The sequence below is a fragment of the Anopheles gambiae genome, chromosome X (genome assembly GCF_943734735.2).
Source record: "Anopheles gambiae chromosome X, idAnoGambNW_F1_1, whole genome shotgun sequence".
Taxonomy (NCBI): Eukaryota; Metazoa; Arthropoda; class Insecta; order Diptera; family Culicidae; genus Anopheles; species Anopheles gambiae.
Window position 1 is genome coordinate 6,445,926 of NC_064600.1, and position 23,164 is coordinate 6,469,089.

Consider the following 23,164-nt stretch of genomic DNA (forward strand, 5'->3'; position numbering starts at 1 on the left):
CTCTGTATAATTTACAAAATTTGGACCACATCAGTTTGCCGACTGCTGGTGTAAACAACTCCTGCTAGAACCAGACCAAGATTGACCTCGCTCAATTACAAACGATCGGACACTGGCGCCATATCAGCAGGTCGTGACCTCCCCCAGCACGCTCTGCTAATCCAGTTTTCCTTTGCCAGATTAGAGCCTACATATTGCGCTCGGGCAGGCAATCGAGCAGGTCAACGGTTTTGGGCGAGATTTGTGCAATTGATTAGTGTGTGTTAGCGTGCAGGTGGAGGAAGGTGATTTAAGCCGCATCAATTACGCATCGCATCGTGTCTAATTCACGAGGGCACGAGGGCAACAGCGGCCGGGGGCTGACAATTTTGCAGCTGAATGCCGCCGAAATCCGATTAGCATTAGGCGTGGCATTAGCTCGCGCGAATGTCTTTGCCGTTCGATTTTATTTGATTAGTGACATCGAATCTGGGAGGGAGAGGCAGGTAATCTCAGGGACCGGTGCGCTGCTGGCCAATTTGTTGTGCTGGTTAATTTTGGTTTCATTATTCGTGTCTCAGTTTTACCGTTTTGCGTGTTTTCTTCTTCTCTGTTCCTTCCCGCGGCTGCACGCCACAATTTCCGGCTTCCTGTGCGGCGGGACCCCAACCATATGGGCACCAGTTGGGCCGCCGATAGGGTTTCACGTTTCACGGAGGCGCGCGACCCAACGCCATACGGTTTTAATTGCCCTCCTGGAACGCGCCGTCCGCTAGGATCTCTGCGCGGCGGCGGAGGAACTGTGTGTGTGTGTGTTTTTTTTTTGTTCCATGATCTTCGCCCCTTTTCCTTCCGCTTCGTCTCGGGTGCTCGGGCTGAGGGCGAATTAGGCAAAGAGACAGGAAGGATCGCTATGGCTTCATCAGTTGGAGAAGTTGTGTGTGTGTGTTTGTTATTTCGAGAAAAAAAATGAGAGCAAAAGTTTGAAGAAAAAAAGGCCAGCGTGTAGTTAATTTTCTCGAGTTTGCTTCCGTTTTTTTTTCTTTCGCTACTGCTCTTCTATTCACCCTCTCCGCGGTCCTCGCTGTAGTACTGTTGCAGCAACTGAAACGTTGGCAAGTTAAATGAACCCACGGGAAGAGCGCCCAATAAACGTTGCAAGAGGCGCAAACCAGCAACCAGACGGACGGGAAGAAACAACAAACAGCGTGGAAGGAAACAACTTTTTTACACACGAAGGGTGCAAGGGCAAACACACACACACACAGCTTGTGCATCCGTGACGATCATCGTGAACCATCAAACAAAACTCGCGGCTGAACTCCCCCCCCCCCCCAACCCGCTGTACCGGTTGTGTAGCTGAGAGTAAATAAATAAATGCGGAGTGCGGAGGGTTTTCCCCCATTTCCTTCGCTGCCGCCGGGTGCGATAATCCCCCGATGCGTCCCGGATTAGTGCGCCGAAGGGAAATGGTGCTGGGAAAATCGACACGTAGCCACGAAAAATGGCAGCAAAAGGGAAGACGTTTAAAGCTGGGCAGCTAGCAAAGAAGGCAAAAAAAGGCGACGAAGTACTCTCACACTGCTGCCCACGGAGTGGAGGGAGGGCCCAAACACGGGCGGGAGTAAACTGTACTAAATGATTGTAAAGGATTATTCGGAAGTTCCCTTTTTTCTCGGGGCTTCCCTCGCAGGCTGGGAGGCTTCTTTTGGGGAGGGAGGTCTTTAATGGGTACGATTTGTTTTCCGTGCTGCCGGTGGAAGTTTTAAGGGACTTCAAAATGGGGGAAGTTGTTTGAAAGATTTGAAGAGGACGCGCTGAAAGTACAGCCAATCCGGCAGGATCTAACAGCTCGAAACAGATTTTCGGCCGCCCTTAAAACAAACAGTGATATTCAAAGGATTGCTGAAGTTTTCTTAAAAGGATTGGGACTAAAACAAAAAAGAGTTGTCCCTGTGGTGGATATTGGTGGACAGGGTGTCAACTATATGCAGGTTAGTCCTCGAACAACTCCAATCAAATCCAATCCCAATGTTTGAAAAGATTTTGAGATAACTTCCCAATATTGGGGATTTTGGTTTTGTTTTTGTTTTGCAATGACACCAATCATGAAGATATCAGGACTTGAGACTCCACCTCCACGAACTCATAAACGTAAGGAGATTCATTTGGATATACTAATTGAATAAGGAAATGATGATTGTTGCTCCAAACAGCAGGAAATATAATGATGTACTTGCAATGGAGGATTGCTCGCTGAAGTTTTCTTAAAAGGATTGGAACTAAAACAAAAAAGAGTTGTCCCTGTGGTGGATATTGGTGGACAGGGTGTCTATATGCTATATGTCTATAACTATATGCAGGTTAGTCCTCCAACAACTCCAATCAAACTCCCAATGTTTGAAAAGATTTTGAGATAACTTCCCAATATTGGGGATTTTGGTTTTGTTTTTGTTTTGCAATGACACCAATCACGAAGATATCAGGACTTAAGACTCCAACTCCAAGAACTCATAAACGTAAGGAGATTCGTTTGGACATACTAATCGAATAAGGAAATGATGTTTGCTGCTCCAAACAGCAGGAAACATAATGATGTACTTGCGATGTGCCTGATGTACCTGATGTCCAACACTGCTCCAACAAAAGATATTGTGATATCTTAGCTCCAGAATATCAAGAATGCTCTGAATTCACAAAGACTCTAACATATTTTATGTATGGATCTTAGAATTGAATTACAATTTTAGTTTTTTTTTTTAGAACATTGCTCTCTTTAAATTCTCAGAAAGTGTATGAATGTTTCATTTATTGGGAAGAAAATACTGAGCTCTCTTGGACAATAGCAAAACATGCAAACAGTTACTGCTTGTACAGTATGTACTTCCTTCTGCAGGCATCCGGGAGTGCTGACTCATACTGAGTTTAGGAAAAAAAAAGAGATATTCCCGAATAACCAGCTAGGACAGTAACAGAATTGTAGAAAAGATGCTACGAACACAGTTTGCTACGGTGATATTGGATGATTGAACTCAGCAGGTTCACTAGAACACCCCCTTCCGCTCGGGAAACTGAAGCTCCATTCCCAAGCGACGGCGTAAATATTGCAAGTCAGTGCGACCTTCAACTGCGAGGAGAAAGCAACGATTGCAACGATTCCGCAAAAATATGTTTGCAGTAATAATATACGCCGCGGGGCACCGGTTCGATCACTGTCCATTCCCATTTCCCCCCGCATTCGATCGGGTTCCGACCCGAGCACAACGGCCCACTGCCGTCACCTGCTGCAAAACCATCGACCGGAAATCCCGTGCACTGCAGCGCTGTTGATTCAATGTCGGGAAAACATGCATATTCCGACACACACACACACGCGCGCGGCAACGGATAACAAAAGCCTGGGGCAATGGGTTAAGCTGTCAGGCAGGATTTTCCCCGGGTTTTTTTTATTTATTTTTGCGCGCTCGAGAAAGGAAACACGCGACGAAGAATCGCGCCCGCACTGTGTGTTTTGCTTGCGACAGATGAAAGAAAATTCCACCACAGTGGAAGGCGAAGCGAGCGGAAGATGACGAGCAAACAGCGGAGATGGAGAAGTTCGGGGACAAAACAACACACACACACACACACGCACAAACCCAACGTTCCACTGGCAGAAGACGCACCACATGCACAAGGGCGGGTTCTTTGTGCGCCGTTTTGGTCCTCCCGGTTTTTGTTTTTTTTTGTTGTGCCCCTTCGTTTTGTTTGAGACATGTTTGTGGGGCCGGGTTTGCCTGGGTGGGGTGGACGCGGGAGTGTAGGGGACGGACGACATCATTAAGGGGTCACGGTGCCGTTTTCGGCGAATGCATTTGCGCCACATTCCCGGGGCCCACCATCGCCAGGCTGCCTCTTCCTGCAGGCATGAAGGGACATATGTGTGTGTATGTGTGTGATTTGCTCCAGTGCATGCGGGAAAGTGGTAGGAAGGGAGGGGTAAGCCCGAGATCGATCTTGACAGACTTGTCAGCGTGTTCACAGTGGCGCGAGGCTAATTGCGGTGCAAGTGGATTTATTTTTGTCAATCAGCCCCCGCGGGTTCACCCGCCTGCGTGGCCGGGCCGCAGTGCCGTTGCCGTCCCGGGGAGAGCGATCGACATAAAACGTCTATTTCGTTTTTGGTTGGCGTTGTCGTTGCTGCTGCTGCTGCTCCCCACTGCTCTGCCGGAGACGGATGCCGGAGGAAACGGTCGGCCAGCTTTGTCTGCTCCGTTCCGAAGGGCGAACGTTTCGGTACGTGAGTTGTGTGCGTGTGTGTGTGTGTGCTCTTGGGTGTCGTTTATTCGTGCAGGAAGGGTGGGACCATTCTACGAACACGATGCTAGGGGGTTTTCTTTTTTTTTTTCGTGGGAATTGCATTTCCGAAAAGTTGTCAAACTAAGACGGCACCGCTTGAAAGAAGATTTGAAGGAACTGGTTGATTTTATGAAGGAAAAATAAAACTTGTGCTACACCAAACGCATTTCAGTTTCAAACTGAGTCTAAAACCAAGTAACCAAGCTGGGTACTGAGTGAGATAAACTATTCGTCTGGCTAATAGTTTGATGTACGGTTGGCAGGGTGGCGGTTTACGGATGGTGAAGTAAGAGCTGCGATGTTGAGCTGATTTAGCGTCCACTTGGTGGAACAATTTTATGTCCAACTCATGCTCCCCCCGTGATAGTGGAGTACACTGTTGCCCAGGGTTTACGCAGCCAATCAGCTGTTGCCTAACCAGTTATCAGTTTTCGTTAAGTTTCAATCGAGCGTCGTAAACCCTCGATCTCGAGGATTCAAACTTTCCCAATGATTCTTTCCAATTCTTTACAAAAAGGGCGGAATAGCATTGACGATCCTGCAGTTATGTCACATATGATGCTATAAAATTCCTGCCCCCCCCCCCCCACTCCCCAGTCGCTGAAAACACTCAAACCTGGAAGATTTATGGCGGTTGAGCCGTGAGTGGCATGGCATCTTGGGAAAACTATTCCGCAGCACCCATTGCTTGGCGCTATTTAGCTGTACGACCCCAGAGTTTGAGATCGAGATGCTGCAGCTCTATTGCGAGCCGGACGTAGGAAAACGGCATCGCTTTGCAATGTTCTAGCCTGACGGCCGCGGACCCAGGCCTACCGCGTACTGACGCTAATGTGCTTTGCTGCGAGATGAGCACGCAGATCACGCAGATGAGCAAAATGGGATCAAATCGATCCGTATCGAGTTAAGCTACCTCACTGCGTTCGCCGTAGGGAGTCAGCTTTTTTTCCACAAACAAACCTCATCCCGAACAAAAAAAAAAAAAAAACGAATCCTACATCCATTAGCCGTCGGTGAGCATTTGCCCAGCCTTTCCGCGTTGAGTTCGGTGGATATTCCAAGAGAAGGGATTGTTAGATCTTTTTTTTGTTTTTATTGGTACAAAATGCTGCCCATTGCCGTCGTTACTCCCTACTCGGGACTCTCTCTCTCTCTCTCTCTCTCTCTCTCTCTCTTTCTCTCTCTCTCTCTCTCTCTCTCTCTCTCTCTCGATCTTGCCTTTTACGAGCTTGGTGTATATACATATTTTGACGGCCACTTTGGATGGCGCGATAAGTTCGACCGTCGTTTAATGCGGCATTAGCGACTAAATGGTGACAGTTTGGAGCAACCACAAAAGGCCTTTTTGGTAGTAGATTCCAATTTTTGGGTTTGAGATTGGTTTTAGGTAGGAACTCACGGGAATACAACGTAAGTTTCAGAGTGGACTAAAAAAAAACAGCAGGTAGTAAGATTGATTCCTCTTGGATATTCATGTTTGTACCCTGAAGATTACGTAGAGAGCATCTGCGGTTTTGGGTGAAGCGGTACGAGATGTTCAGTGCTGAACGTGCTTAAAACTATTGGAGCACAGTTCGCGACAATTCTGCAATATGTCTCACCTGATGGGATTAGAATTTCGCCCACCAATCGGCTTAGAAAGTCTGAAGTATAAAGAACAGGCCCTAAAAGAGCATTAATTGCTCCCTTCCAACTGTGCAGCCGTTCGCAATTCCATCCGTGATGCTTTTGATGGCTGTTTTGCCTCCATTTCTCAGCACTGTCAGCACATTGTCAGCAAGTTCAGAGGCTAGCGATGGTTCTCGAAAATAAAAGGAGAAAGAAACTAGAACAGCTTATGTCAACTCGCTCTCCCGACGATGTACGATGTGTGTTCGATGCTGCCTTAGGAACCACTAATGCTCTTTGCGAAAAGTAAACCGCTCTTTGCGCTTTCGGTCTTGCTCGTGCATGACGTCCCCTCTTCCAGAGCCATCGTACCGTGCCGGCCCAGTCTTTACATCTAAAAATTCGCGGGCAAAGGCAACTGCTCCACTGCAGCCCAAGCGGCCCAGTCACGTACGTACGTACAGTGTGTGTATGTGTGTGTGTGTGTGTGTGTGTGTGTGTGTGTGTATATGTGTATGTGTGTATGTGTGTGTGTGTGTGTGTGTAGGTGCATTAATACCCTTACGCCCGCCCCCCCTTGCCAACCGTGTACGTGGTGCACGTGGAAAAAGAAGGGTTAGTTTCTTCGCCATTGCTCCAATCTCGTTGATGCAATGATGCGTAGCATTTGCAAACTTTTCATTTGCGTTGTTTTTCGTTCTTTAAGCGCGCGATGCTCTACGAAGTCCGAGGGCTGTGTTATTGTTGCGTTGCGGCAATGCGCTCGCATCAACAAGCGAGAGTCCATCCACTAGTTGCCACTTTCACTCAGCTCCACTAGTCGTACGAGCATCCTTCGAAAGGCATGTGTTTGTAGCCTCCTCCCCCAAGGTGGACATGGACATTAATGCAGCAGGACATGTTTGACGTGGAAAAAGGGCATGTGGGAGTAGATTTTTTTTCCTCATCTTCTGCCAGCAATGTTCGGTTGCTCGAATTTACACATGTTGCAATCGCTATCGAACGGTGTTACGGTGAAAGCAGAGAGCAAAGTTATTACTTTCGCTGCATTGCTGCCAGCTGTTTTGTGTGTGTGTCTTACCCCTGGTGGAGCAAATAAATCAGCAACAAACTAAAGGGCCAGAACATGGTCACGGATGGTAACATATGGGCAGCTGCAGCTGGAACCATTATTACATTGAGCTGCTCGCTGTCTGTGTAATGTGTAATACAGCGCATACAACGGTCTTGCATACTTTAACGCTCGCCTTTCCGCTTCTTTCTACACAATCTGTACTGCTCGGTAAATCTTGCCCCGATCAGCCGTGTACACCGTAATGATAAGCTCGTAAAAGTGTTCGCATTTCACCGGTCCGCCGTTTTGTGCTGGCACCACACAAAGCAGGCGAGGAATTAAAGAACCCGAAACGCACCGCCCGGGACTACCGCGGCGCCTGCCTGATGGTGACGTGCGTAATGCCGCTCGTTTTGGCAACGAGATGATGCATTAAAAATTAACGATTATTTGTGAAAGTGCGCATCTACGCGTGAGGCTGCTCCGCGTAGAGGACAAACAAAGGAAGAAGAAGAGAGGACAAACTCCCGAGCAAAAAGGAAGCCGGCCTGGAAAATGGAAAATAATAACAATAAAGGACTGACTGCCGGAGGCGCAGTTTGGGCAGGGAGTTACAGCGAAAAGATTCGGTTTTACTCGCAAAACCGTCACAAAAACGAAACGAAATTCTGGAGCACTGGCGGGTGAGGACAGCAGCGGAGTGGTGAATACCGCCACCAGAGGGACGCGTAATGATGGCGATGGTGATGGTTTGCGATTGCTCGAGCACCGGGGGGAAGTTGCCCGGGCTACAGCACGTACACAGGTCGACGCCGACAAGTAGGTGTCAAAAGGTGTGGATGGTGACCCAATCGGCAGAAATGGGCCCATTTCACCTGACAAAAAAAAGAATGAAAAGAAGAAAAAAACACCATCACCACTATCGAAATGGCCGTCCGGGGAGTTTGATTTAGTTGTGGCGTGGTCCCGTTTGCTGTGTGCCGCAAAAGGGGCAAGGGGTGGAGAGTTTCGGTTTATCGGGCTGTTAATTTTGTTTGATTGCTTTTCCAACTGCCTATCACACCTTTTTATTTGTTTTTTATTTGCTTGTGTGCGTGTTTAATGTTTAATGATATCAGTTTTAGTTTTTGCGTACTATTCTTCAATCTTTTCGTGTGCCGGGGCCTGCCTTGCTCTTCATTTAATTAGCATTTCCTACTTTTGTTTACGATCACTTGGTTGAATTGTTGCGTTGATTTTTGAGCGATGGTCTCATGTTATGATTGGGTGCTGTGGAAAGTAGATGAATAATTCTGTCGTGGGTTTACATCAATATTTCAATGGTGATGCATTAACTCAAATACATTGATCGGGTCAACATCAATCAACAGTGCAGGAATGGGCAGCCTTTTCGAGGTGCGGGCCATAACGTTACCCAAATCGTCTTGGCAGAGCACACGACAATAATTCTCAATTCTGAGGAACTTTGAACATATATGTGAACGTTATGTGAACATGATCGCTCGTAAAAGTGTTTTTTGTAGCCTTCAAGTTCGAAGATTTCTTCTCTTAGGATCACTTTAATGTCGTGCTGTCATGCTTCATAGCATTTTCATCTTCAGAGTATATCTCTTACCCATTTCATAGAAGTCCTTAATAGGTAACAATTGCATTAAGCTGTTGTGACTGCTAATAATATAGAAAACAATGTTACTTCTGAAGGTTGTTTGCTACCCAAAATTCTTGAAGTAACTGTGTTTGACTCAGTAGTACATGTGCTTTGCTGATGCAGACTACTTGAAACGTTCAATGCAATCATTTTATCTTTGACATATTTCGATGATTCTCCGTTCAAAATTCACACGCAAGGAATATGCCACCTTTTTTCAAAAGTTTAGTTGTTGAGGTCTAGACCAAAAACCAGATTTTAGCTCCAGCATTGTGCTCCAATACTTCCACTTGGTTGATGCAATACTAGAATTGAAACGCAGCTTTGACGTGATTCGAGTAGAGTCGAGTTCTCTTTGAAATATGCATGTTGTTTTAGAAGTCTGGTAGAGCAAATCATTCAAGCCGACAAATAGCCAGACTAACTCTCGGAGATGACTTAAAAATACACTTACAAAATGAGAATGTTTGTTTAACAATATGCAAGTTGGTCCTTCAAGTTTGTTTCCCGCGAGGTCGAGGTCTACTGAGGTCGCTGGTATGTCGAGAACCACAGAATCGACTGTGGTATCAGGAGAACATTTCGTACTTTAAACATTTCTATGGACACCTCGAAACCGGAATTAGCATCCGGATAGTTTAGTTGCAAACTAGACCCAATATAGTTAGCAATATTCAACTTGACGGCGAAACGTATCCATTGCAAGGATAGATTAAGCCTAATTATGCCCCATTTCTGGAAAATGCTGCCAATATGTTAACCATGAGCGCCCTCGCTCTGGAGAACACGACCGCTAAACACCAAACACGTTAAACCAACACATTCAAGTTGTTTTATACTTTATCGGGAATCATGTGTTCCCCTAGCTATTTCTCAATTGCATTTAAGGATAAGTGACTATCTCTGTATCATAAGCAATATTGATGTATGATACAATCTGTGTAATCAAATCATCCAATAACGTTTCAAAGTTGTTATTTATCGATTTGGGGCTTTCAATTCCTCAATAAATGTGGGCCTGCTGTAGTGCTGTTGTTTAATTTATAGTCTTTCCTCTTATTCCTGTCTTAGTGCAATCGGTGTTTAATATGTACAACGTGTGTCTGTAAACGTGTCCCTAGGTCTTGGAGTATCCACCCCATGCTCGTTGTAACAAATTGATATAGTCATGCGTTTTCTTACAATCTTGAATGAATAGCAAATGAGCCTACATTTAAAGTGGACCCATTATGCTCTTGTCAATTTCTCATCATGTTAGGGGATTCACCCGTTCCGAATTGGATTGAAGCTATGGAGAGTGGCTTTGATCGATGAACTGCTAGTTTGCAGCTTACGTCTGCTGTGGTTCATTAGTGACGAACAAATATAGTTCCTCGCTGATGCGAGCTACAGTTTAGAGCAAATTGAGCAAAACAAGGGTTGTAATCAGATGTGAAGAGAAATCTCATTTACTCTTACAAAAATGTTGCAGAAAATGTTTTTTTTTAAAGCCAGTTGAAAGTGTGCTCCATTTTGAGATGACAGCGAGTGCAGGTCTTGCTACACTGCCGCACAGAGGTGACGCATGCCATCGCTCATACATTTATCAGCCTGTTCGCGCCCCAACCACGCCACGGCAGCGCGATCGTTGACATTCCGTGACCCGAATGGATAGATGGACATTTATCCTCAAATAGCAGACTACACCCTCCCCTTCCCTGCATTTGCTCAATCGATTCTAACCGCATCGCTTCCACACCCTCTCAGCCCCCGGGAGGGGGAACTTTAATAGGCCCTGCGCCGCGAACTCCATAAGTCAGGCGTGCCGCGGAGTTTCCGTTTTTTGTTTTTTTTTTTTTTAAATTTTATATTGCACACCAGATTACGTGCCTGTGCCGGGAGTGGGTGGAGTGGGTGGCGGCAGCGGTTGCCCGTTATCCAAAATTTATGCGTGCGTGTACGCGCTCCGTCGCGTATCTTCTCGTCCCGGCGAGGAAGTGGATTTTTGGGCACGACGCGGCCCACTGTCGACCGTAAGTGGTGGACCTTTGCTGGTGGGGTGTGGGTCCAGGCTCGCGTGTTGGGTTGCACGCGCCTGAAATTGGGCTATGTTTTTTTGATGGCTTCCGAGCTTTTTCCGAGTCCGAGTTTACATAACCGCACAGCACATATGGCGGTGGTGTGTTGGCTTTTATAGCCTGGCTCGTATTTGCGTACTAAACGGGCGAGGGGTGCTATTTTTTAGCAATTTGCCTCCCGATCCTCGCTGTTTCGTTATGTTTATGGATAATGATGGCGCTCGCCGCTCCCCGCTTTTGAGATGGAGATGCTGTGGGCTTTTTTTTTCCAGCGTCCCGCCCAATCTTGAAATGGCTAGACAATGTTGTCCTATCTAAATTTTTACTACCTTCCACCAGTCATCGATTTTCGGCGTTGCCAACAACATGACAATTTGACTTTCTGGTGCTTCACACACACACACACACACACACACACAGACACAGAGACCTGGGAAATAATCTTCCGTCATCGGTCGGTTTCCAGATGGTTTCGATGGCGCACGGAGCAATGCGGGTGTTGACTGCATGCAAGTAATGGCATGTTTGGGGGGGGAGTTGACACTGGCGCACCGTAAATTCCACGGGCGAGAAAAGGGAACCCCACAACAATCCGATTAACTCTGGAACGCACACTGGAGAGCCATTAAAATGCCACTTTGTTCTTGGTGCGAACAAGGGCGCAACACTGATGCAGGCAATGGGATGCACATGTGCCACGCGGGCAGTCGAAAGTACAAGGCGGATGAAGTGCGTCAAACTGCGCAATGGGTACTGTATTGACACATTTACCACTTGCAGGTGGGTTTGTTTTAACAAGTATTTTGCGGACAGAATTTACTGCCCCATTGCCTGTTTCCTGCTGACTGTTGCTGCGATAAAGTAACTTAAAACGTTCGATTTGCTGCCCGACCAAACACGAGGGTGTACGCTAATGTGTGGCATGTTCACACCTTCACTGGCTCCTTTTCGGGCAGGGTTCGAGTGTTGCGGTCCGGTCACACTTGAGGCACATCTGTAAGCGGTTGGTGGTGCTAAACATTCGCCCAAACAACAATGTTGTGGTTTTCCCAAGTGCTCCAAGACTGGCGGGTTGGCGACACTACTGGTTGGCTGGAAATCGATATGATTGCTTTGAAGATGCCACAAGTAATGCAAACACTAGGCTGTAGCCCTTGGGTAAATGAATCGGTCACTGCTCCGCCCCCGACAGCGGTTGGGTTTGGGATGTTTGCATTTCGAGCCCTTTGAAGAGGTGCGAGCGTACATACAGCTTCTGGGCAGCAGCTAATCAAGCGCGACTTTATTCTGGTTCTATTTCCATCCCGGCGCTGGAAGTCGCGTTGGCGGCAATCTAATATCCAATGCGTCGAGCGTGTGTCTTTCAACACCTCGGGGAGAAACAAAAAACAAAAATGCTTTCGGCGGCCGACACCACCCGGTTTCTGCATTTAATTAAACGGGAGTGTGCAACATTGCTGAAGACAAGGGAAACGAATCGTTTCGGCAGCACACTCCACCGCCGTAAGAGTCCCGGGCCGAGCCGAAACATGGGGTGCAATGTTCTTACCGATTGCACGAAGCTGATTAAGATGTAGTGCACCCAATTGGATGCGTTTTTGTTGTTGTTGTGCAGTGTTTGCTGCTGCCGATAAAAGGCGTAAACGTAAACTGACGAGCGAAAGTAATGCGTGGCCAATGTACGTTGCGCTTCGGTGGATGGGCAAATGGGTGAAACTGTTGTATCGTACCGATGTACGAGGGCGAGCGAAAGCTATTTGGCAAATTGAGGGTTGTTGTCTTCAATCGCAGCAGAAGCTACACGACGAGATGGTTTACATTGAGCTACATGACAAAACAAAAAAAGAGGAAAAATGAAGAAAGATGGTTGATAGAGAACATGGAATGCATCTGTTTCAATCATTTTAATTTCATTTGTGTTGTAAAATGGATTATTGAGTGATGCATGTCGGTCCTGCAGATACCTTTTGGAGAATTTGAACTCAAGTGTTGGAAGCACTTCAGAGTTGGAATATATTGATGGGCTGTATATTAGTAAATGACTTGACTAGTGCCGCAGTTGATTGGCTAAACTCGACCTAATCAAATGTTGAATGGTGCAAAACGTTCGTTCCATCCATGAGATCCGCTTTCTGGGATAGACGTAAGCAAATTGCATGAACGAGGTACGTCCTCCAAGGTACAGAAGTATCAGGAACTTGTAACAGGGACGACCTGTCAAGTAAACTTTTCAAATACCTACCAGCGTCCTCGACGCATAAAGTTCACGAAATACATCAGCTGTAATCTTCAATTTGACAACTCGTTGGTGGTGGAAAAACCATTGGACCTCACCAGCGGCTCGGCCCAAAGATTTATTGCACACACCCGAGTCATCCGAACGTACCTACGGAAGCGCGGCAACCCAAAACCTATCTTCCGACAGTTTTTTGAAATCAATTGCCGAAGAACATTTTGACTCCGCACGATGTGCGGACTCACCGTGCCGTCCGTGTGCGAGACGAGACAGCGAGCACAAAGCAGCTCGAGTTTGTAATTGATCGACCGGACGCAATGCGAGTGCCCATCGCCGCAACCCGGACGACAAAGATCCATCACTTTGCGAAAGGGATGAACGATGGGATATAAGCCCCCGTTTGCGTGGTCCTGCTTCCTGCCTGCCCGACTGCAGCGACATTTTTCGGACACGGAAAACAAATTCCGACGGCCGACGGCGGAAGGCGAAAGGTCCGCAACGGTGCCACTGCCACGGTCTCCACCCTTCCCTGAGGAATAGGGGGCAAATGAATGATAATGAAGGGAGATGGAGCGCTCGGCGCACTTACGCTAATTATCCGCCCCGGGGAGTGGGCGAGCAAACGGCACCGAGCGAAAATAAAACAAAGCGAGCGAGCGAGCGAGCGAGCGAGGGGTGGCTGGGAGCTCGCCCGCCTTGGCACGCACGGCTGACCGCCGCAAATGACGTGGAAGATAATGGTGTATGCGCAGACGTGGGTGACGGGCGGGCGGAGTGCCGGGCAGCTGTCTGTCGAAGTCAATGTCTGTCCGGAGAGTTCACGACATTGGCGAGCGTGGACATCTCGACATTTTGACGCTTCTCTCGGTGTGTGTGTGTGTGTGTGTCTTTTTCTCTGTAGAGTTTGGCTGGTGACAGTTTGTCTCCAGAAGAAGCCAACCGTCCGACACATCTACCGCGCGCTTCCTGCTCTATCGTGCGAACCGGAGCGTAATCAGATATCGGAACGTTGGCTGAGTGATGCCTAGCGCGTTCGACAGTGCGTTCGAAGAATGGGGCCGAGGTCCCGAGGAGCGACGGAACACGCCAAAGCGGGGTAGCGCACGTTTCATTAAGTATTCTTCGCCGCCGACGGTCGCCGAGGGTGCAAGATGTCGAGGACATCATGTAAACATGTCGAAACGGTTCAACCCCGAAGCTCGATCCATCGGGGAGGACAGGGAGGACAAATGTACGCAATTGCCGTTGCGGATAAGATATAAACCCATCGCATCCTGCACCGTCTCCCCCACCATCCCGGCCACGGAGGTCACGGACGGTCGAGATGAATTAAGCGCCCGATGCGAGGTCCACGGGAATGTCAATATTGCGATTACCAACCCGCCACTGACGAAACCCGGTGGTGTTCGGTCGTGGGCGAAGACACTCTCGTCCGCTAAAGCATTTCACCAGCATGCGACCCAAAACTGCCCCCAGACCATGCAAACACGGGGCACACGTTTTGGGAGCATTCTTTCTGGGGTGGTAGGTAGGTAGGACAGCCTTACGAGCTGTCAAGTCAAGTATCGCACCGTGCCGGGGTACTCACCGATCATCACCTTCTTCCAGCGAACTGATGCGGCCCTCCCCGGTAGGTTTTATCGCACTTTCGAGTGCGATTTTGTGGCCCTGGAACGGCGTAGACTCATGAAAATCTCGTCTCGATTGCGAAGTGCCTCCTCGTGCGCCGTGGTTGTGCATGTGAAAAAGCAGAGTCGGACATAAAATGAAAAAAAAAAAAGTTAACTAGCAATAAAGTGGAATCAAAACCGTCCATCGCTGCCGCTCGTCCGTCGTGTATTGGTTCTGGTTGCGGGCGGACGGACGGGCTGACTTTCGGAGTCCGTGTTCATCTCACTGACGCAAGCCAACTTTACGTCCGTTTGATGGGTCGTTTCTGCTTGCTGGGATTAATTGCATATACACGAGAAAAAAAAGAAAATAAAAAAAACAACACATAATATCCACACACTAGAGAGCACGACGTTTCGAACGGATGAGTGACGACTAGTGATGGGGTTCTATTGAAGGGGGGCCGCATGTAACGTAACGTTCCAGTCCCGATCTGACTAAATTTATGTCCGGAATCGTTTGCGATCGGCTAGAATGTTATGGAATCGTCTGGAACTGTTTGTTTAGAATTATTAGACTCGTCCGAACCATTTCCAAACTGTCCAAAAACCTGGAAACTCTGGGAAAGATTCTTTCTTAGGCCCTAGACCTTGCATCGAGCTAGTAGAATCGGTTCATAGAAGTTACCCGTTATAAAATACACTTCGAATATAGTTCAATGATACTAATTTTCATTCCACGGTGCGAATCTGGTACCTTAAACAGTTCGGAAGTCAGTCCAAAGTCTGTGCTCCAGTTTTTGAAAACATTCGCCCAACTCTAATGACGATCTCTCGACCATTCACCCAACAGTCTCCAAGCACCGGCAGGCGGTCTTCGGCACCCCTATAAAACGCAGCTGAATCTATTCCTTCCCCCCCCCCCCCAAAGCCACACTCTCAGAAATGCTCCTCCGATTTCTGAAAATAAAAACACCAACCAGAAGTTGGTCACCCGGGCCCGGTCGTCCAGCCGGATCTCTCTGGACTGTGCAGCTCCACAATTGCGAAAGTATGTCTATGTATGTGTGTGTGTTTGTGTCTGTGTGTCTGTGTTCTATGTGTGATGTAACGTGTAGACAAGACCCGGACGACCAGGTTCACAATTGGGCCGTGTACATTTTATTGAATTGAGTCGAAAGGCAAGGGAGCAACGGCCGCTGCCGTCCCGCATCGCATCGGCCGTGTTCGAAGGCTTCGAAAGCAGATAAAAGAACACATCCACCACTCCAAATCCAATCATTTGAATTGTAGTCCGTGCACTGAAGGAGAGCAAAAGAGAATGTGTGCGTGTGCGAGTGTGTAAGAGAGAGAGAGAAGAGCTTGAACGGAACGCGCTGAATCCCCAACTCGTTGCGAGGACTCGACTCGAGCCTCAATATCCTGGTACAGAGGCAATCGATAGTGGTATTAGCACTTACGCCGCGTATTGCGGTTACGGGAACGGTTAAGAGCGAGAGAGAGAGAGAGAGAGAGAGAGAGAGAGAGAGGGAGGTCGAGGGACCTGCGAAAAAGGTTATCCCTCGTGGCAATGATTGCGTGCGTGCGTTACGTGGCATGTAGCGAGGGGCCGGATCTGTGTACGCCGACGGGATCTGAAGTGCTCTCCGTGACCGAGAGTGGAGATGAAGAGAGCGTACGAGCAGTAGGACCTCTTCGCAAATCTCTTCCAACCACACAGACACACACACACACATAAACACACACTCACTCGAAGGCACGCGATAAAAATATATTACACCAATCAGGGGATAAATAAAAATTAATCGCCCTCTCGTGTGTGTGTGTGTGATGGCGCCCATGTGCCTTTATCGGCTACCAGGGCTGCCCGCTTGCAAGGCTGCGGAAGCCGGCGGAACACATCGATCAGGATCTTCGTGTCGGAGTCGGTTTTGGAAGAGGGAAGCGAAAGTGGAAGCAAAAAAAGGGAAACCTTTCGCCCCGCCACAGGAAACAAACACTGGGAGGACAAATTGATATGACATACGATACACGGGTTTTGGGGAGTCTCATCCTCGTACTTCTGCTGCCTTCACTAAGGCGCACATCCTCTTACACACACGTTGGAGTTAATTTAGTGCCCATTGAACGGACGCTGTGTCGATTTGTCTTCCTTTGGGTTTCGCCCGAGCTGTTTCGCGTCCCCGTTCGTCCGTCCAGTGGACCAGAGCATCAATTGAAGAGGATGAAAGGGAGATAGAAAGGAGAGAGAGAGAGAGAGAGAGAGAGAGAGAGAGAGAGAGAAACAAAAAAAAACTGAAGATACCCTGGGAGTTTCAGTCGGCGTAACGTCAATTGTCGTCCGTCATCGGTCCGGGGTTTTTGGATTGATACCGCACAGGGGTTTCGCCAATTCTTTGCAGACCCTTTGCAACCACTCTCTGGTCCTCTGTCTGTATGTATGTGTGTGTGTGTGTATGTGTATGTTTGTATGAACGCAGTGGTTCTTCCGGCAGCGATCCACACACACACACATGACCGGTTCCGGTCTTTTTGAAGTACACATGGCGGTTGTTTGTGGAGTTGCAACCCCCAAAAAAAAAATGGGAAAAGAAGTAGCAAAATTTGTTCGCGAATCGCTCGATTGGATTGTGTGTTTGAGTGTGTGTGTGTGTTTGTGCCCGCCTTGTGTATAATAGTTCACCGTGGTATGCCCGTACCGGGAGGATGCTCGGTATACGCCGGTACCGCGTGGTCCCAGGCTGGTAGTTAATTTCAGCTGGCTTCCTCCTCTATGCCTGTATGTGTGTGTGTGTGTGTGTGGGTCATTCGCAAACGCCCACCGGAAGGTACTTCTGCCGAAGTGGCGGGGCCTTTCGGTGCCCGGTTACGCTCGAGCGAGCTCCAAAAGAGCGAGCTCGGCTGCAGGTTATTGGGCCCGTGTTCCGAGGTTCAGGGGCTCTTGAGAGTTGAACGGGAGCCGGTGGGTCTGCGATGAATATCCGAAACGGGAGTTCCCCGCGTAGAGCATCCCCGGCAGGAGGGCCCCTGGAGAACAGGCGGTAGTTCGTGTGCCGCAGACGGTCGTCTTCTCGTCAACTGCGCGTACACGGAATGGGTTTTTCGACGAGTTTACGGTTCAAGTGGCCGGAACTGCCGGAGCACTTGAATGCACACTGATCTGGTGGGGGAAGGGTCGCGGGGAAAGAGAACCGAAAAACACATCCCGTAGGCCTCTGCTCTGTGTGTGTGGGGTACGACGTGGTACGAGTGGAACAGAAGCTGAAGTAGTGCAGAAAAGGGCTGTACCGACAACCGAAAACCAACAAATATATACACACCCAGTGCTACGCTACCGGGTGCTATGTTGCTGGACGCGTAATCATGTAAACCCCAGGCGCCGCGCGCTCACTTCCTCACAAGTGCTCTTGAGCAGTTTCGAACGAGCAACTGTCAAAAATCGATCGACTCATTTACACACTCCCGCTACTGCGGCAGAGCACACAAGGGGGCTGTGAGAGATGCGCACGACTTCCAGCGCACGACGTAAACGAGGTGCTGATGAGGTCTATCAGTGCGTTGCCCACAGTTTGGAGCATCCCATTTATTTCGTAGCAATCGAGACCTCGGAGAGAGGGAGCAAGAACAAAAAAAAAAAACAATCGAACGCTTGCGGATGTTGCGGCATATCATCGCGAGTGTACGTCGCTTGGGTCGTTAGCGTCTCCAGGTTCGGATCGCATTCGTTATCGGAACATTAGCGCTACGCGTTCGAAGTCGAAGCTGCAGAGTCAATAATTTTTTGGAGATCCCAGGAACCTTGTCTTGCTGATCTAGCTCTAGCGGCCTGCCGCCTTTTCTTCACACCGGAGAGTTCGTCTGGAACAGTGAAGAACAGCACGTACGTCCAACCCGATCTTCCAGCAGCAGACTACATCCGGACTGCACTTTGACTGAAGTGCAGTGGTGTATATAAATTAGCCGCCGTGCCGTGCCTCTCACCAAGTTGTTTGTGTTTCCGGGAGTCTGCTCGGAGATGGGGATGCGTAACGGCACTAAATCAAAGTAACCTAACTGTGTGTGTGTGCAGTGTGTATACAGTTTTTTTCGACTTCTTGTTGGACGATGAAGTCGTTTACCATTAAGCAGCAGCTGGGAATCATTGGTTCCCTGGAGCAGTTGGATCGCTTTATTTATAATCCATCAACTCCTCCAGCTCGGTCGCGTGCTCCACGGCACGCAGTGTCTCAGGCGCGTTTGGGCTGCGTACTGTGGAGTTAGCTTCACAGATATTCATCGCGTGCTCGATTGTGGCGAAATGGGCAATAATGTACACGAACTCCCTTCGAACTCGCCTGCTGCCTGAGGATGAGCGATTGTAATAGTTGGGGTTGACAAAAATGGACTTGATGCGAGTTTGACATCCACCAGAAGTTGGCAGACGGAATGGTGTTTTGTTGTTGTGTGGGAGAAGAGACCCTGGAGGGAGCCGGGTCGGTAGCAAAATTGCAATGAATAAGCCGATTATGCGACTCACGCATTCCACACGTCACCAGGTCCGTTGTCGTTGTCTTCTGAGAGGTCTGAGAGGGTTTTATTTTTTTTAATATGAACCCTCAACCACTCGCATCCTGCGCGCTCTATGCTTCCATTTTTCCATTATCTCGCGCGTACAATCTTGCACGACACGACAATAAATGCACCGAGTGTGTGTGTGGGTGTGTGTGTGTCTGCTGGTGTGCAGCGTATGGTGGTGCATACGGATGCGGCGCATCTTCATTCCACGGTACCGCGAGTACGCCACGAGCGCTGGCAGGGTGGGCTGATTTATCTGATTGTGCTGCGAACATTCTACACCCCCCTCCCCCCTCCCACCACCCTTCTCAACCGTTCGCTCCAACCCGCGCGTTGCTGCGCCCCGGTGTCCGCCTGTCTGTCTCGCTCGGAAGCGTGCTTGATTAAGACGTTTTCCACTTACGCGATATGCGGGTGCGGAAGAATATAATCCTCCTTCGTTCCCGTTTTTTTTTGCCAGCTCCGCTCCCCCCCCCCCCGAGGGAGTTTTTGCTATGGAAGAATGTAGGCCACGGCTTCCGGGAGTTTCGGGCATAACCCCTGCCCAGCTGCCTCCCGTGTGGGGGAGGAGATCAGGCGCTGCTGCACACCGGATGCGACCGCACGCGCACGTCGTGACGCAATTGGAATGCTGTCTGCCCGTCCAACGGGCAGCGCATTCCAGCCCCTCGCGCGCTGGAGTGAAAGAAAACAATCATTAGCAAAAGTGAAGAGCAATAGAGTAAAGAGTTGGAAAATAAATTAAAAGTGGGAACTTGAAAATCGGACCGGCAGGCCTGCTTCCTATCCCAAACAGGATGGATCATACAGGGGGGAGTAATACATTATTAGGCGCGCACGCACACGACCGTTTGCCCGAAACGAATTACCTAATTTATTGTAATTAGCCGCATGCCGAATATGCTTTCGGCCAGCCGCCACTGCAGCATGTTGGCGTAAATAATTACTTCATTTAAATAATATGCTCCCCTCTGGGGGGGTCGGCTGTTTTCCATGCAGCATTGACAAAGCTGAATTTTTAATGCCCTCGTCCAATTTTGGAAGGGTAATTGATTTTCTGTTTAGCTATTGCGGGTCGCACACCACGCACACAAATTTTTTTGACAGAGTTTATAGATATGTTGTGGAGAATACTTGATGTTCTTGAAAGTTTTCAGAAGGTTAGGAAATCTTGGGCCTTGCATTGACGTGCCTCTGCCACAGAGAGGTCTTTTCTTGAACTTTTTTTAATGATCCATAATGTTTTCTAACGAATTTCACACACGATGAGATTATTTGCAGATGGATAAATAAATTTACATTATTACATTAGGATACTAAGGATACAGTAAGAGCACTGAACTAGTTTGAGCGTTCTATTTGGAGGCGGAGTGAGCGTGTATAACTCATACATAGCTACATTGTTCTACCAGAGCTATAATTGCACCTTTTTTCTTTTATATTTCATTCATTTCAGTCATATTTCGCACGTAGAACATAGCTGAGAAGTACTTGTATTTTACCTACGCAGCTAAATTTAGTTTGCGGAGCTACATTTGAGGGTCTGAAGTCATATTTCGCATGTAGAGCTTAACCCATAAGTACATACATCTTACCTGTGATGCTACATTAAGTTTGTGAAGCTACATTTGAGGGTGTGAAGCTATAAGGAGTATGAGAATTTTAGCCTTAGATGTTCCTGCTTATGATCTACGGAGCTGCATCAACTTTGTGGAGCTACATTTGAGGGTTTGGAGTCTTATTTCGCATGTAGAACTAAACTGAGATATGCTTACATTTTACCTACGGAGATGCATTATGTTTGTGGAGCTATATTTGAGGACCTGGAGCTATATTTCGCATATGAGATCTACTTACATTTTATCTACGGAGCTAAATTCAGTTTGTAGACTTACATTTGAGGGTCTCGCGCCATGTGGAGCATGAGAAGCTTAACTAATTATCACCTACATTTTACGTACTAAGCTACATTTGAGTACATTGCAGATATATTAAGATTGTGGAGCTACGTTTGACTGTGTGGAGATCCATTTAGTATGTAGAGGTATATTGAGCTACAATTTGACCATGTATGGAGCCACATTAGTGTGTATGGATCTATATTGAGCATGTAGATTTTATCTGATGTGTATCTACATTTCACCATTTGAGTGTTTGGAGCCACATAGAGCATGTAGAGGGTTATAGAAGTATTAGAGCTACATTTGAGTGTGCCTCCAGAGTGAGCGTGTGGACTTACATGTTAGTGTGAAGAGCTAAAACGAACGTACGGAGCTATGTTGATGTGTATTGAGCATTAAAGATCTCCATTGAGTGCCATATTAAGCCAGTTCAATACTTTTCTGCATCACGAGTGCCACTGAAATGACAGAAAGGGAGTCTTCTTAAATAAATCTTAGTGCTAGAGTGTCCCAAAATGCTCGAATACCTTAAAACTGCATCCAATTACAAATGAATATGTGATGTTTTCATTTACACCGTTGGCCGTTAGTGCATCCCTTCTCAGCAGTAATTAACTGTCGCTGGCAGAATCGCCGGTACAGAAACACATTCCCAGGTACATAAACGGTAGCGGTCCCGTACGGTACTTCTTCCGGGATTCGGGGTCTGCAGAAAGACACTTTCCTGCCGATCATTGCTGGCCGCACAATGAAACATTGTGTCTGCACCGGGCTTCCAACTGGACCAAAGGCTACCCTTATCCGAGATAGAGAGAGAGAGATTGAGAGAGAGAGGGAAAGGTTATTAACAAAAAATGAAGCTAAAATGCAGCAAAACGGGTGCGTTCGGTGTGCGTGCACGCCGCGTTTAATGAAGTTTTTATTATGCATGACTATTATGCGCCCATTTCTTCTTCTGGATCCCTTGTATGTGTGGGTGGGTTTTTTCTCTCATCTTCTTCTCCAACCGCCTGCAACACACGACCGTGCGGGAGTGTGGTACGTGATATTATTCAGCACTTGTGTGTATGCGTATGTACCGGCCGCTTAGTTCTCCCAACTTCGTACAAACCTCCCGGGATAAATAATGAATTAAACAAAGCGACTAAACAGCGTTTCCTGCTCCAAACACACACACACAAACGTGGGCCGCATTGGAGCTTGGTATCATAATGCAACATAAGTACCATTCTCGGTTTCGCGCATAATGAGCCCACCAAATGAGCGAGGAGGGGAAGGCACGTGCCCGCGACAACAACAACAAAAAAAAATCCAAACGGCGAGCCGCTGCAGTGTGGTCGCACATAATTTAATGAGGCCGTGATTTCGAGGGCGGTACACAGTGCGAGCCGGCGATAGCGACGGTGGCGGTTTTGCAACCTTCCGGGAGCGCTTTGGCGAAGCGCTACGACGATGAGCAATCGCGTGTGTGTGGTGAAGTGTTTAATTTTTCGTCTTGTCCAACACAGCAAAAACAGCCGTTTAGTGTCGGCAGGCTGCTTCATAGCTTTTTTCTTCCCCGTTTTCTCTCTCTCTCTACTAGCGCACCATAAACATTTCAGCGGCGCGCGTGTTTGCGCTGTGGAATTGAAATTTATTCCGTCGGCGAGGGCCACTTTATTGAGCACCGATAAGAAGCCAGCACCCTGGGCGTCTTTGGGGGGATGTTGGGGTGTGTGTGTATGTGTTTTTTTTATTTTAGTTTTTGGGGTGGGGCTGTAATTCGTAATAAAAAGAAATAAATTAGCCCCACTGTGTAGTGTAAACAAGGCGATCTTCTGATAGGAGAGGGGAGAGCGCAACGACGTGCTGGAATGCTTTACCGGTTTAGCGCGTTGACTGGGGAGACCCCGCGGGGTGTTTTAATAATGCTCGTCCCCGTTTGTTTGTTCCTCGTCCCTACGGCATCTTTCGTAGATTATTGATCTTAATTCAAACGCGCTTATCGTACATTGACTTCGTTTTTCTTGTAGTCGAAAGAGCATACTGCTGTGGAGGGATATTAATTGGATACATTTTTTTTATATCGTCGATGCTGATAACGAGAGCCTGAGACTTTGTTCTTCTTTATTTCTCCTTCACTTTTGTACTTATTTTGATATTTTGTTGGGGTTTTTATTTCGGTTCGGATGAGAGAGTT

The 23,164-nt window shown here is 47.9% G+C and overlaps 1 protein-coding gene across 11 annotated transcripts in view; it reads left to right on the forward strand.

The window, feature by feature from the left end:
• Window positions 1–23,164, forward strand: part of LOC1271896 (protein artichoke) — a 107,155-nt gene that overhangs the window by 3,716 nt on the left and 80,275 nt on the right. The window lies entirely within an intron of this gene.